The sequence below is a fragment of the Micromys minutus genome, assembly GCF_963924665.1.
Source record: "Micromys minutus genome assembly, chromosome: 12".
Taxonomy (NCBI): Eukaryota; Metazoa; Chordata; class Mammalia; order Rodentia; family Muridae; genus Micromys; species Micromys minutus.
Window position 1 is genome coordinate 50,039,543 of NC_137981.1, and position 13,454 is coordinate 50,052,996.

A 13,454-nucleotide genomic window follows, 5' to 3' on the forward strand; every position below is an offset into this window, starting at 1 on the left:
AAGCATCATTTCCCAACATCCACCACCTCACTACAGTTACCCAGACATTCACCAACATCATGTGGCCTGGTTTACTACAGTGGCCCCTCTATGCTTCAACTTGTCCCCCAAAGCCTGGTCTCAGTACAACAGAATGAGATGCTTCAAATTCAGTCAGATCCAGAGCATCTGGGTGACCCAGTTAGGGAGAAGCATCACTATAAAAAAAAGAACAGATTGGATCTGGTGTGGTAGTGCAGTCCTGGAATCCCAGCACTCAGAAGGCAGAGACAAGCTAGTTTCTGTGAGTTCCAAGACAGCCAGACTCTGTCTTATAAAAAGAAAAGATAGAGAAGAAAAGAAAGAAGGGAGAAAGGGAGGGAAGAGGAGAAAGAGAAAAAAGAAAGAAATGGAAAAAAAAAACAAATAAAACCAATGCTCCAAAGAAAGAAAAGAGCCTCCACAATCCACAAAGTTTAGGCTGACTGAAAGAGAAAAAAATACCAAAAAAGATGGACCACACACCTAAAAGAAGCTAATCTGAACACTGCCCCAGTTGTATAGTTCCCTGGCAGGGAAGGAAAAACAACCTATCCAGAAGTATACCAGACAGCCTAGGGGGAAAAAGAGTGGGTGGAAACCCACACAAACCTCACACAGTTGTGGGGTTAGCACCACTTCCTCCAGTATATGGTCAGCAGTGGTGCACAATTCCATTGTGTCTGTCATTCTGTATGACTAGCAGGACAGTGGCCAGACACCACCTTCAGAGCGGTCCTAATCTATGATACTGAGAAACGCAGCTATCTTGAGAAACCAAAGAGCAGAAACAACCACAAATCTATCCTGCCAGAGACAACCCTGAGAGGCAGTTATAAAGAACAGGAAGTCTAGACACAGATCAGCCAGGAAAGTACGGACAACAGGAGGCTTTGCTCACATAGTCTTCTGTGTCCCTGTGCTCAGAAGTTGGGAACAGGGCTCGTCAACTGAGGCAGTCATTAGAACTTGGTAGCCTTGAGCCTGAGGCCAGTGGGAGAATCAACCTCTGAAGTCAGCTGCCGGCCATTCAGCAATGCAGAGCTCAGAACTCTGGAGTGCGTCCCTCCCTTCATCGGGGAGACTAATACTTAGGGCATCTTGAAAACGCAATGACATGTCCTTCATCTATAAAGATCACAGTACTGGGGTTACTTCCTCTTGGGAAACAGCCTCTAAGATATTAGTCATCCCCTACGGACAATGAGCTTAGGAATATCCAGAGTGTAAGAGAACCAGCCCAGCTCACAAGCTAAAGCTAAGTGTGGCCAGCAGATGCCCCTGCTATACAAAGAAGATGAATAATAAATAGTTCTGATAGGTATCACGTTGATCCAAGGCAAACTCAACACCCACATTAAACCACAAGAAAGAATCTGCAAATGCAACTGACCCTCCACAAGCCTGCACGTGCGACTGTCAGTTTCTTAAGTTTTGTGGAACACAAAGAAGCTGCTCCAAGAGCTGGGGAGTTTTCTTCTTTAATTCTGTGTCCTCTCCCTCTCCTCCCACATTATGCTTCCTCTTTTCTTTCTGCAGCAACTCTAAAGGCCGGATGAACATAGACCAAGTCCTGAAAGTAAGACCTTCCAACCAAGATTGCTGCCTCCAGCAAAGCTGTTACCGAAAACGGACGGATAAATAAAGATACTGCAGGACAAGCCCAAACTGAGGCAGTCCGTATCCACCAAGCCAGCAGTGTGGACAGTGCTCAAAAGAAGACTGAGGAGGAATACAGACAGGCTCAACCAGAAGAGCACAAGAAAGAGCCAGTCTGATGAGGGGAAAAGACGAACCAGGGCCAGCTGGGAAGGAACCCGTTATGTCAAACCTAACACTAATGGGAGAAGAGTGGATACTAACGGAACCACCAGAAAAACAAACCAGAAAAATCACAAGGATTAGTAAACGGGAAACCAAAGCCAGGTATCCACAGTGTGTGTCCCAAATCATAAATCAAATTAAATAAAACCCAAACAGGACATCTGTGACCGGCAACCGGCACAATGGCAGCATTAGCCAAGTCGTCCCCATGCTTGTCTCACCTGTCCACGCCGATTGTTTATCCTCTTTCACTTGGGGGCCCTGTGCTCACATCCAGCCAGGCTTCCTCTTGTCACCCAAGAAAACCACTGTGATAAACTGAAATCAGATGATCTTCAAGTCAGAGGACCCAGGTGACAACCACATCACTGTTGCCAACATGATGAGTGATGTTGGGTAAATCCCTTGGCCTTCAGCTTCCTTCCTGCAAGATTTCAGATTGTTCCGAATCTCTTCACTTGGAGTTCAGTGTTCCTGAGATCGTAGTGATCTTATGAGCTCACTCACAGAGGAAAGTGTTCACTGCAAAGAGACCTGGAAAGGTGCTCAGTGTATTGCCAGGGATATCCAATGATGAAATTCAGATTGAGTGGCACACAGGGTACTTTCTTAGATAGATGGGATGGGACACTCTGAGCACACAGTTAGCAACCTGACTATATGAAAAACCTGTTTAACACTAGATTCTAGGCCTACTATGAGCCTCAGACCCTACCTACTCAGCAGAGCCGTGTCTGTTCCCCACTAAGTATGACCTTCTCTTCTATCAAAATCAAGAAGCCGGGATAAAGGCAGCAGTTTTGATCTTTGAACAGAAAATACTGTAGGTATTTTATTTACCTAGGTGTCTGTACACATGTATGCATACAAACACAAAGAGAGAACAGAAAACTGTAGGTATTTTATTCACTTAGGTGTCTGTACACATGTGTGCATACATACACAGAGAGAGAGAGAGAGAGAGAGTGAACAGAAAAAAAGTAGGTATTTTATTCACTTAGGTGTCTATACACGTGTGCATGCATGTATGATGTGCATACAGAGAGGGAGAGAGAGAGAGAGAGAGAGAGAGAGAGAGAGAGAGAGAGAGAGAAAGAGAGAGAGAGAGCAGGGTGGGGGAGAAAGGATATTAAGGGCAAGAAAGGGCCAGGAGGAAAATCAGCCTTGACAACCTAATAAATGTCAATTTCTGAGGGGGGCTGAGTGGAAGATGAATCCTTAGAACTTTAATTGGAGACATGATGCTTTCCCTTTGCCAACAGCCCTGCCTCCTGCAGATCCCTCTACAGATAGTAAGTCCCTTGCCTATCTCTAATTGATGGTAGGCCTCTGCATGCTAGGATTTGTTTCTGGGCTGTCCAGATGCTAATGCCCCTCAGAGAGGAGCAGAAAAGCAGCAGGACAGGGCACCCCCAAAGTAAAAACCCCAATAGGCTGATCGACCTCACAAACAACACTCTGAGAAAAGACATAACCCCCCGCCCCCGACTGGGGATACTTACTTTAGACCAGGCAGCAAGCCTTCCTGCTGTCTTAATAGCTCCTAATGACAGCAGGTTAAAAAGACAGCATATTATTATTATTATTATTATTATTATTATTATTATTATTATTATTATTATATAAGTACACTATAGCTGTCTTCAGACACCCCAGAAGAGGGTATCTGATCTCATTACAGATGGTCATGAGCCACCATGTGGTTGCCGGGATTTGAACTCAGGACCTCTGGAAAAGCAGTCAGTGCTGCTAACCACTGAGCCCTCTCTCCAGCCCTGGAAAATGGCATCTTAAAGAGACATCTCCTTTTATTCACTGCTGAGAGTAGACCCCAGAGCCCCCTGAATGGTAAGCAAGTGCTCTACCACTGAGCCACACCTCTTGCCCATAGATACCTCTCTTGATGAATACTGATATCTTTCCAATGTTTGCCTGTTGCGAGCATCACTACAACAAAGAGCTGTAAAGAGATCCTTGGCACTTATGCAAATATAAGATATAGTCCCAAAAGTGGGATTGCTAGGTCAGAAGAGCTGTGTATTTAAAACATTGATAGCTATTGCCAAATTACCCTCTGCCAATGCTCCGCACACTTCCCTTCCCATGAGAAAGATGAGGGTGCCTATTGCTTCTCAGCATCGCCATTACAGGGTGTTATCAACTTTCTGGCCCGTTGCCAATCTGACGGGTGAGAACATTATTTACCAAGGAGTAATTTTAACTTACATTTCTCTTATTCTGCATGCGGTGCCGAGTAGCCCTCTGCATTTAAAAGCCATTTGTGTTTCCTCAAGTCAGACACACTAGCCGTTTATCCCTCTGTCCTTTACATCCCTCTGAGATGCACAAGGCAGATATTCATATCTGCATTTTAAAATGACAAAGCAAAAGCGCAAAGCATCTCAGACTCTGGCTCAAGTGTGAAGAGCTTTTGGGGCCACTTGGCAGGAATTCGACCTTGGGCCAGGACTGGGAAGCTCAGGCAGGAATCTGATTTTAGACTAGAACAAAGAAGTAGGCTTCAGGCAAGAGTATGACTTTGGGCTAGGACAGTGAAGTAGGCTCAGAAACAGAAACATTGATCAAGGGACTATGTTTATTGCCTTGTTTGTTCTTTGACTGTTTGTGTTTATTGTCTTGCTAGTTCCTTAACCTAGAACTGACCTTATTACTTGCATGTAACTAAAATGGTATAAAAGCAGATTGGGAAAAAATAAACCACCTCTGCCTCAGAACTGGCTGGGATCATGCTACAATGTTGTCTAATTGTCTTTTTTCTTTTTAATCCTCGCTCCTAAGCTGGAGAACCTGTTGACTGACTGAGCTGGCTTGTTCACTCAGAGTTACAAGTTGATGAGGCAGGTCCAAAGCACCTTGGAGGGTTCCCCCTTCCCTGGGCTAATAGTTTTAGTTTTTGTCATACTTCTTTTGGATCAACACACACACTCACACACACACACACACACACACACACACACAATATCAGGATGTGTTAGAAAAGCAAGCAAGGGACCAGGAGTCAGGCTTCTGGTTGTAGTGAGTTGCTGTGTTTCTGAGCAAGTCCCTTGACTCTCGAATCAGACCTTCCATATTTGTTAAACCAAGATTTGAACTAAATCACCAAAGCCCCTTTCTAGGAAATGTTTGTAGTGGGCAGAACTCCATGAATTTTTTATTATTTCTTTTCAAGTAGAGGAAGTAAACATCCTACGGTGAGAACTTTCAAATCATAACCATCTGTGTGAACTTAGTTTAATCAAAGGTAGGGAGTGAATAAGCAGGAGGGGGAGGGGAAGGGGCTTCAGGAAGAGTTGGGAAGGAAAGGGGTGTCCTTACAGTTCTGTGCTGGAGCCAGACAGACCCAGGAGTTCATTGTAGAGTTTGCAGCTGATTGGTGTTTGGTTGAGGGCTTAAAGTTGGCCACGGAGGGAATCAGGTCACTGTGGAAATATTTACACCACAGTGTTGAGCAAGTGCTGCAAATGACTCCTTCCCATCACCAGCTCTGCCTGAAAGAGAGCAAATAATAATAATAATAATAATAATAATAAATAATAATAATAATAATAATAATGAATAGAGGCACTGAGGTGTTGACAAGCAGGTTGGAGGGTAAGAGAACAAGACATTCTCCCAAACGACATTGTCATGCTTAGACAAGAGCTATTGACCACAGACGTAGTTAGGGCATCAGTTGCCTCTATGAGGAAGAGCTCAGGCCCTAGTGAAAACTGCAGTGTTTCTATGTCCACTCCTCATATGCCAGCTGTGTGACCTTGAGTGAGTTAAGGCTGTGCCTAAGGTTCTCCATCTGAAAAATGGGGAAGAAATGAGCTCTGTTGCTCTCTTGGTAGGGGAGTGGTGATGAGTGAGCAAAGCAGAGCAGATGTTAGAGCAGGTGTTAGAGCAAAATGGTAGCTACAGCTACACTGAGCTGAAATCCCCAGGCATGAGGTCCCTGGTCTGCCAGTAACCATAGGTTCTGGGCAATTATTTTCTCCCCTCTATACCTGGTTCTATTCCTATAACCAAGGGTTTGGAGCCAACCAGCCTTCTCCTTCTGCAGTGTCATGGTCCTTTGACCCATCACACGATGAGCTCCACTTTCATTATTAAAATGGCCTCCCTACAGTAGACCACAATGTTCTCTTCCCCTTCTTTCTCTGCAGGGGCCTCCCCTGTGGCTTGGCATTCTTCCTTTTCCCCACCACACTCCAAGAGCATTCTAGTATGACCGAGGATGGGTCTCTTAGTCTACAGTGCTATTTTTTTTCTTCCTCTAGCTTAGGGTTGTTTCTTTGACATCATCGCTAGAAATCTGTGATGCTCAAGTAGTTGGACCTCCTTCCCCTGGACCTCAGTACCCCAGAGCTATTCCCCATCAACACCCAGCAGCATCACACCACACCATGGGGAGCTGCCAACCTCCCTGACTAAACTCTTTGGGCATCTCTGTGTAGTTTTCTTCTATGCCCCTTCACCTACCTAGAGAAGGTCCCCAAAAGAAGAGTAGAGCATAGACGGAGTCCTAGCACAGTGTGAAATGAGCCCGAATCTACCCTGCCTGTCCTCACACCATAACACATCTTAGCCTGGTGATTCCCCAGAGCTGAAAATGTTAGTGTGGGAAAGAGAACAAATCCCCCAGCCTGGGACCTGAAAAGGACACTCTAACCTGTTGGGCTGCCTAAAGGCTATAAGTGGCCTTGAGCTTCTCAGCTTTTGTGGGCTGTCACCCATGCTGGGGTGGGTCCTGGTGATGCAGCTGTCTTTGAGTCATTTCTGCTCCACTAGTTCACCAAGTTTGACTTTGGAGGTATCCGTAATTAGTCTGTCATGGGCTTCCTCTTGTGAAGGAGGAGGAGGCTTCACAGGATGTGTGCCTCTAGGATGCAGTAAGAATCTCTCCGTCAGGACCATCTTCCAGGGGTCTTTCCCCTCATCCTGAAACTTTTGGTCATGGGCTGGTCCGAGCCAAGCCCTGCTAGAAGGTTGGCCCTTTTCCCCAACTTGCCTCCCCACCCCCTGCTGCACATTTATCTGTCTTGATTGCTGCCATCTGATTCACATTCACCTCTAGTTAGGCTTGTTTCTTGTCCTTCTTCCTCATGTAAGCTCCACGGGGGCAGAGGTGTTTTGTGTCTTTGTTCAGTCTCCATTCCGACAGAACCAAGACTACCATTTGGCATTCTAGTAGTGTCTGATCAACATTTGTTGAATTAATTAAAAAAAATAAAAAGCTCATGCCCCCAACTCAAATACATGCACACACATGCACACACATGCACACATGGAAACTATTAAGATCAGATTTCTGGGTGCCACCTAATTCCTACTGAAGTGATCATAATTAGGTGTTGGCTGATAATGAACTCCAGGCATGACCACTTTATGGGGAGCATTTGCCTTTTATAAGGTAGGCTTTTAGGAATAATAAAATATTTTATGAGCCCGTGGAGGGTAGCCATCATGGACCGATTATATGGCAGAGGTATTTAGTGCCTTGAAGAAGGTCTGCACGTAGGAATCAGGCCCCCAAATCACACAAATCAGCCTCAGTCCCTTGTCGGAGCCCTTAGCTCTTCAACTCTTAGAGAAGACACATTGTGTTTCCAATAGTCAATGTTCCCAGCATGTTCCCCTTCCCCAGACTGGCTCTCCATATAAAAAGCTCATGTTGTCTTTGTTCAAAGGCTTCTGTACTTACAAGTGGATCCTGTAGCTGGGATGCTGGAAAGCCTGGGTCTCTACATCAGGGTTCCTAGCCAGGCGGAGAGCAACATGTTTCTGCTCCTAAAGCTCCTGCTATCTCAGTGAGAAGTCATCAGACCAGGGACCTCAAGTGCCAGGAGCACTAGCACACTGGCCCTGAACAGTAGACCCCACATCAAGGGCCATGGTGATGGCAGGTGACGTGAGAGACTTTAGCAGGTGTGTCCAACCTTTAACACTGTGACATGACACTGTCACCTACAAAGTTCATGCTGTAGAACTGTCCGATTGAGCTATAACAGCCACAACACAAAGACAGAAAAGTCTCCCAGTGGTTTGGGATACATTTATGGCTTTGTAAATCGGGTTGCTTTCACAACCACTCTCTGACACCTCTGACCTGCCTACTAGTAAAGGGAGCCAGTGAGTTTATCCTGGCAGAGCAGGGCCCTGGGGTAACTGTCTCCCACCCCTTACCCTGATCAACTATGGTCTTGGCCAAGACACTGACTTCAGAGGATCCAGACAGGAGTACCTCTGAAAAATGGAGGGAGGAGCTGCAGGTTGTCCCTCCCCCCCTTAGTTTGATGGATGTAGAACTCCAACATGACGGGCAAATGCTACCCTGCCTTGGGAACAATGTAAAGGGGACAGAATCTAAACACACACACATACACACCTATCTCCTGGAGGAGGAACACGTGAGCAGTAGCATGTCTATAAACATCCAGAAGGTGTCTGCTTGCAGACACTAAATGAGGACCATTTGCCATCCTGCCCAGTGTGAACAAAACACCTCTTAACTACCAGGACACAGACTCATAGCTAGACAATATAGTGTGAGGGCTCCCTCACTATCTTGCCCACTGTGAGCAGAACATCCCCTAAGCTACCAGAATACTGAATCATAGCTACTGACACTCTCAGGTCTGGAGGAAAGAGTCTCTTGTGGGCTCTATGGGAAGTGCTTCTGGGATTTCCTAGAGACAGGGAAAAGGCCGCAGATAGCACTGCTCCCTTCTGAAGGGGCAGGGCAGTAGATTCCAGGCCCCAAATCCAGTTGCTCACTACTTAGCTTTTAAGTGCAGCCCCACTGTGCGGATGATCTCCATTGATCTGCCAACTGGTTTGTTCTCCCATCAAGTCTTCTTTCAGCTCTCATCTCTCTTCCTTAGACCACCATCCATCTCCCTGCCTGGACTGACAGTAAAGGGTATGTTCTTAAAGAAGTCAGAGCCTAGCTCTCGGGCACCTGTCAGAAGTGACAAAGCTCCCTTGGTCCTAGGGCTCTGTCATGGTTTGGCTACTCCTGAAGCTTCTGGCTGAGCCCCAGAGAGAGCCAGTGGAGCCAAGAACAGGTGAATTATCCAGGTATGGTGACGTACACCTATCACCACAGACAGAAGGACTGTACATTTGAGACCGACTTGGAGGAAGAAACAAAACAAAACTGGCGAATATAAGTTGTTTGTGCCTTCTGTGAGTTCATCCTGTGCTCTCCCCATTGTTCTACATGATAACTCGAAGACTCCGACAACCCTGCGATCTGAGAACATTGGCATTCGATTGTCATCCTTTGGGGCCAAGGATGACTTGATATTGAATAAATGGACGCAATTTCCACTTACCTTATTTAACCCCAGTGGGGTTGGTGAACGCTATTACTCAGAGCTGAGCGATAAAAACACAGAGACTGAGATCTCTCCCCCAGCCCACCCCTGTCCCTTAGGAAATTTACCTCTTGGTGTGGACCCAGAGTATCCTTACCCCTTTCCCACAACTTCTCTCAGCCATTATTTCTCTTATAAAGACACTATAAGGTAGACCATAGCCAACACACTTGTCTAGGACCCAGAGCATGCAGCAAACAACCAAAGAATGGGACACCCACCCAGTAAATGTGAGACCAGATATCTACACCAAGAAAGACTCCAAAGGGCATAACTCTAGGTGCCTAGATTCCTGAAAACCAAATAAAAACAGCATAAACAGCCTAGACAAAATGCCTCCTCCAGACGCCAGAAACACCATTGTAATATGTCCCAGAAAAGAGCAATTTAGCTGAAGTACAAGACAAAGACTTCAAAATAGCACTCAGGATTGTGTTGATGACTTTAAAAAGGATAAGAATAAATGCCTTAATGAGACCATGACCACAAAAAAATAAATAAATAGTTGAATGAATAATAATGAAAACAATTCAGGGGGCTGGAGAGATGTCTCAGCGGTTAAGAGCACTAACTGCTCTTCCAGAGGTCCTGAGTTCAAATCCCAGCAACCACATGGTAGCTCACAACCATCTGTAATGAGATCTGATGCCCTCTTCTGGTGTGTACTGAAGACAGCTACAGTGTACTTTTATGTAACAAATAAACCCTGGGGGACAAAAACAATTCAAGACATAAATACAGAATTTAACAAAGAAATACAATCACTAAAGAAAACCCAAATTGAATTCAATGAAAAAATCTCAGGATGTCAAGCAAATCCTCAGAGCTAAGCCTCAGCAAAAGATTAAAAGACATAGAAGAAAGAATTCCAGGTGTTGTTGAAGACAAGGTAGAAGAAATGCATATAGCTAAGTCGAAGAAAAATGTTAAATGAATCCAGGCACAAAGTATCCAGGAAGTCTATGGACACTATGAATAGACCAAACCTACAAATGGTAGATATTGGAAAAGGAGGGAAAAAACCCAAATCAAAGGGTCAGAATACATTTTTTAACAAAATCATAGAAGAAAATTTCTCCAATCTAAAGAAAGAGATGTCTATCAAGGTACATGAGGCATATAGAACACCAAATAGACTGGACCAGAAAAGAAACTCCCCGAAACTTTCTTAACAGGACACCAACAGCACAGGCACTAAGGCCAGTGGTTAATAAATGCAAGGAATCTCATGAAGCTGAAAAGCTTCTGTACGGCAAAGGATACCATCATCCAGGCAAAGCAGCAGCCCACAGACTAGTTTAACAACTAGACATCTAAGAGGATTAGCATTTAAACATACATACAAATAAACAACATCCAAAGCAAAAACAAACAAATAACCCAAAATTTTGGATCACCTAGGAGATGGCGCATGACCATGGGTGTGCCTTTCAGAACATTTCCAGAAGGAACTAGGAGGAAGAAAGCCATCTTGAATGTGGGTGGCATCATCCCCACAAGGCTTGGAGAGACTGAAGAGCAACACCGGATGGAAGTACCAGCTTCCTCTTCTCCCTCTATCTCCAGACACACCAGGCTGTGGGCTGCTCTCCTCTGCCCCACCCCATGGCCACAATTGACTGACACTTCTGAAACCATATGCTGAGATAAATTCTTCCTTCTGTAGGCTGTTGGAAATTTCAGTCACAGTGACCTTAGGATCACTTTCCTCATTCACAAGGTTAGCCCTCGGGTTCAGACAATCCAGCCTCTCCAGCCACTTGGCAGCTCCAGGAGCTGTTCTGTTTCTCAAAGGAAGGGCTTCTGGGAGGCTGGGGGTGTGGGGTGTCAGCGAGATATTGACCTCAGTTTCCCAGAACCAACATTTAAGAAAACAAAAACAAGCCAGATGTGATAGCAAGCATCTATAATACCAGGTGGGATGAGAGTCAGAGACTAGAGAAGCTGAGGGCTAGCTAGCCTGGAGTACACATCACAGCTGCAGAAACCCTGTCTCAACGGCAAAGAAAAGTCAGCCTCTGATCTCCACGCCCACGCAGTGGCATGAGCACCTCCCTTCCCTCCACAAGCACAAATGAGACGAAACGTAAGAGTAAGAAGAAGGAAATAGAGAGGGGCGGAAGAAAAGGAAGAGAAAGAAGAGCTTCCGAGCTTCCTCCTGCCCTGAGGCAGGCAGAGTTCTTTACATCAGCTTCTGTTCTCCAGCTTCTTATAGACTCCCACCCCAGTTCCAGGCACCTCTAGTAAGCCTATTTATCTATCTATCTGTCTATCTATCTATCTGTCTGTCTGTCTGTCTATCTATCTATCTATCTATCTGTCTATCTATCTATCTATCTATCTATCTCAATCTCTCTATTCTTCCCTCCCTTCCTCCTTCCTCTGTCTGTCTATCTTTGATACAGGCTCATTCTTTGTGACTCCACATTGTCCTCCACTGGGTCCACCACAACTCACCTCCCATACATCCTCCGCCTTCTCTCCACCAAGCCTGCACCACCCACCTGGACTAGGTGATACAGTTCGTGGGAAACAGTCTGGTTGTTGTGCCCTGTTTCAAATTGCCTGCAAATCAGTGTTCCTTGGGGGCTTCAGCACAGGGTAAGCAGGGGGAGTCACTACCAGGGAAAACAGAAAGGGACAATGTCCACAGGTCCACCTAGCTTGCATTTGGTGCAGATCAGTGAGGTAACCAGAAGGAAATGAACAGTCTGGGTCTAGGCTGTCCTTAGGTAGCACAACCTTCACACACACCCTTGGGCATTTCCTCTAGGACTCACAGGGAAGTGTTGTGGAGGGAAGAAATCCTTGCTCAGAGAGACCTGTCCTTTTAGGAACATAGAATAGGGGAACAGGAGTCCCCATATTTGTGGTCTCTCTCCTAGCCATGTACAAAGCCACAAACTAACTCCCTGTGGGTGTCCAAGGCCTCCACATTAGAGACTGTCCTCTGCATGCAGCATAGAGTCTCATAAAAGGTAAATATGGCTGAGAGATGGGGAAGTCCCTGAGACCTCTGTTTCCTTAGGTGGGAAGTGCGGCTGTAGGCCAGAGGGTGTCTAAGGCCCCTTCAGGCTCAGACATCCTGCCCCTAGCATTCTCAGCCCCAGGGGCCTCCAGAGCCTGAACAGGCGTGGAATAAGAAAAAGAAGAGGGGTCTGGGGAAAGACGTGAGCATCTGAGGTGAGACACGGCCATGCCTAGGGTTGTTTCTGAGCTGTGGCCCCTACAACTTCAGAGCAAGCTGCTTTAAAAAAAAAAAAAAAAACCTCATCACCTCCTGTTTAGTCTGAGGCATTGGACACTCTAAACATTTTGCAGGAGAGCATTTTAAGAGAACAGCCCTGGGTCCTATCCCCAGAAACACACAAGCCCGTGCACACACACATGCACGCGCACACACACACACACACACATACACACACACACAGAGGTCCACTTGGCAAGATAAACATAGGTTCCTGTCAGGCAGAAATGAGAGATGAGAAGCTTCTAGGCAGGCCCTCCTCATGAGCATCACTGTACATTTTCACTAAAATATTGAAAAGCACCTGTGTTCCTCCACCTCAAGAAAAAGCTGAGTTGCATTTGTCCTTTCGATCAGGGTCGAGCACTTAGAAAGCTCAGGTAGGAAGAGGGTGATTCTTGAAGCCAACCAGGGCTACGTGATAAGATCTAAGGCCACGACAAGAGAAAAAGAATGGGGTTGAGGGGAAACAAAAAGAGAAAAGAGGAAAGAGAAAGGAAGAGAGGCAAGGAAGAATTAAGGGCAGGAGAAAGGGAAAAAGGAGAAACTATACTGTGTTGTTTTCTGAGTGCCTTATCTTATTTTATTTTTATTCATTCAGTCATTAATTCATCTAGAGACACATTCTTACTATGTAGCCCAGGCTAGCCCCAAACTAACAACCCTGACTCAGCCTCCCCTGAATTGGGATTGTGGGCCTGCTTACCAAACTTGGCTTCCAAGCCGTCTCTAGGCTTTATGCTCACTCCTCCTCAACTTCCTCCTTCATGTCCCCCAGTTCTTCTTTCTGGCTTCAAGGCAGTGGTCCCAGGATCTGCACAGACCGCACCAGTTGGCCAGTGGCACTAACTGGGCCACCTGATACCTCTTCCCAGCCAGCCAGCGGCTAGCTCCCTTGCCCCAAAGTACTCACTGCCTGGTACGAGTGGATGCTGTGAGCATGAAGGGGGTATTCCCTGAGGCTGCCTAGTCTCCACTTTTGC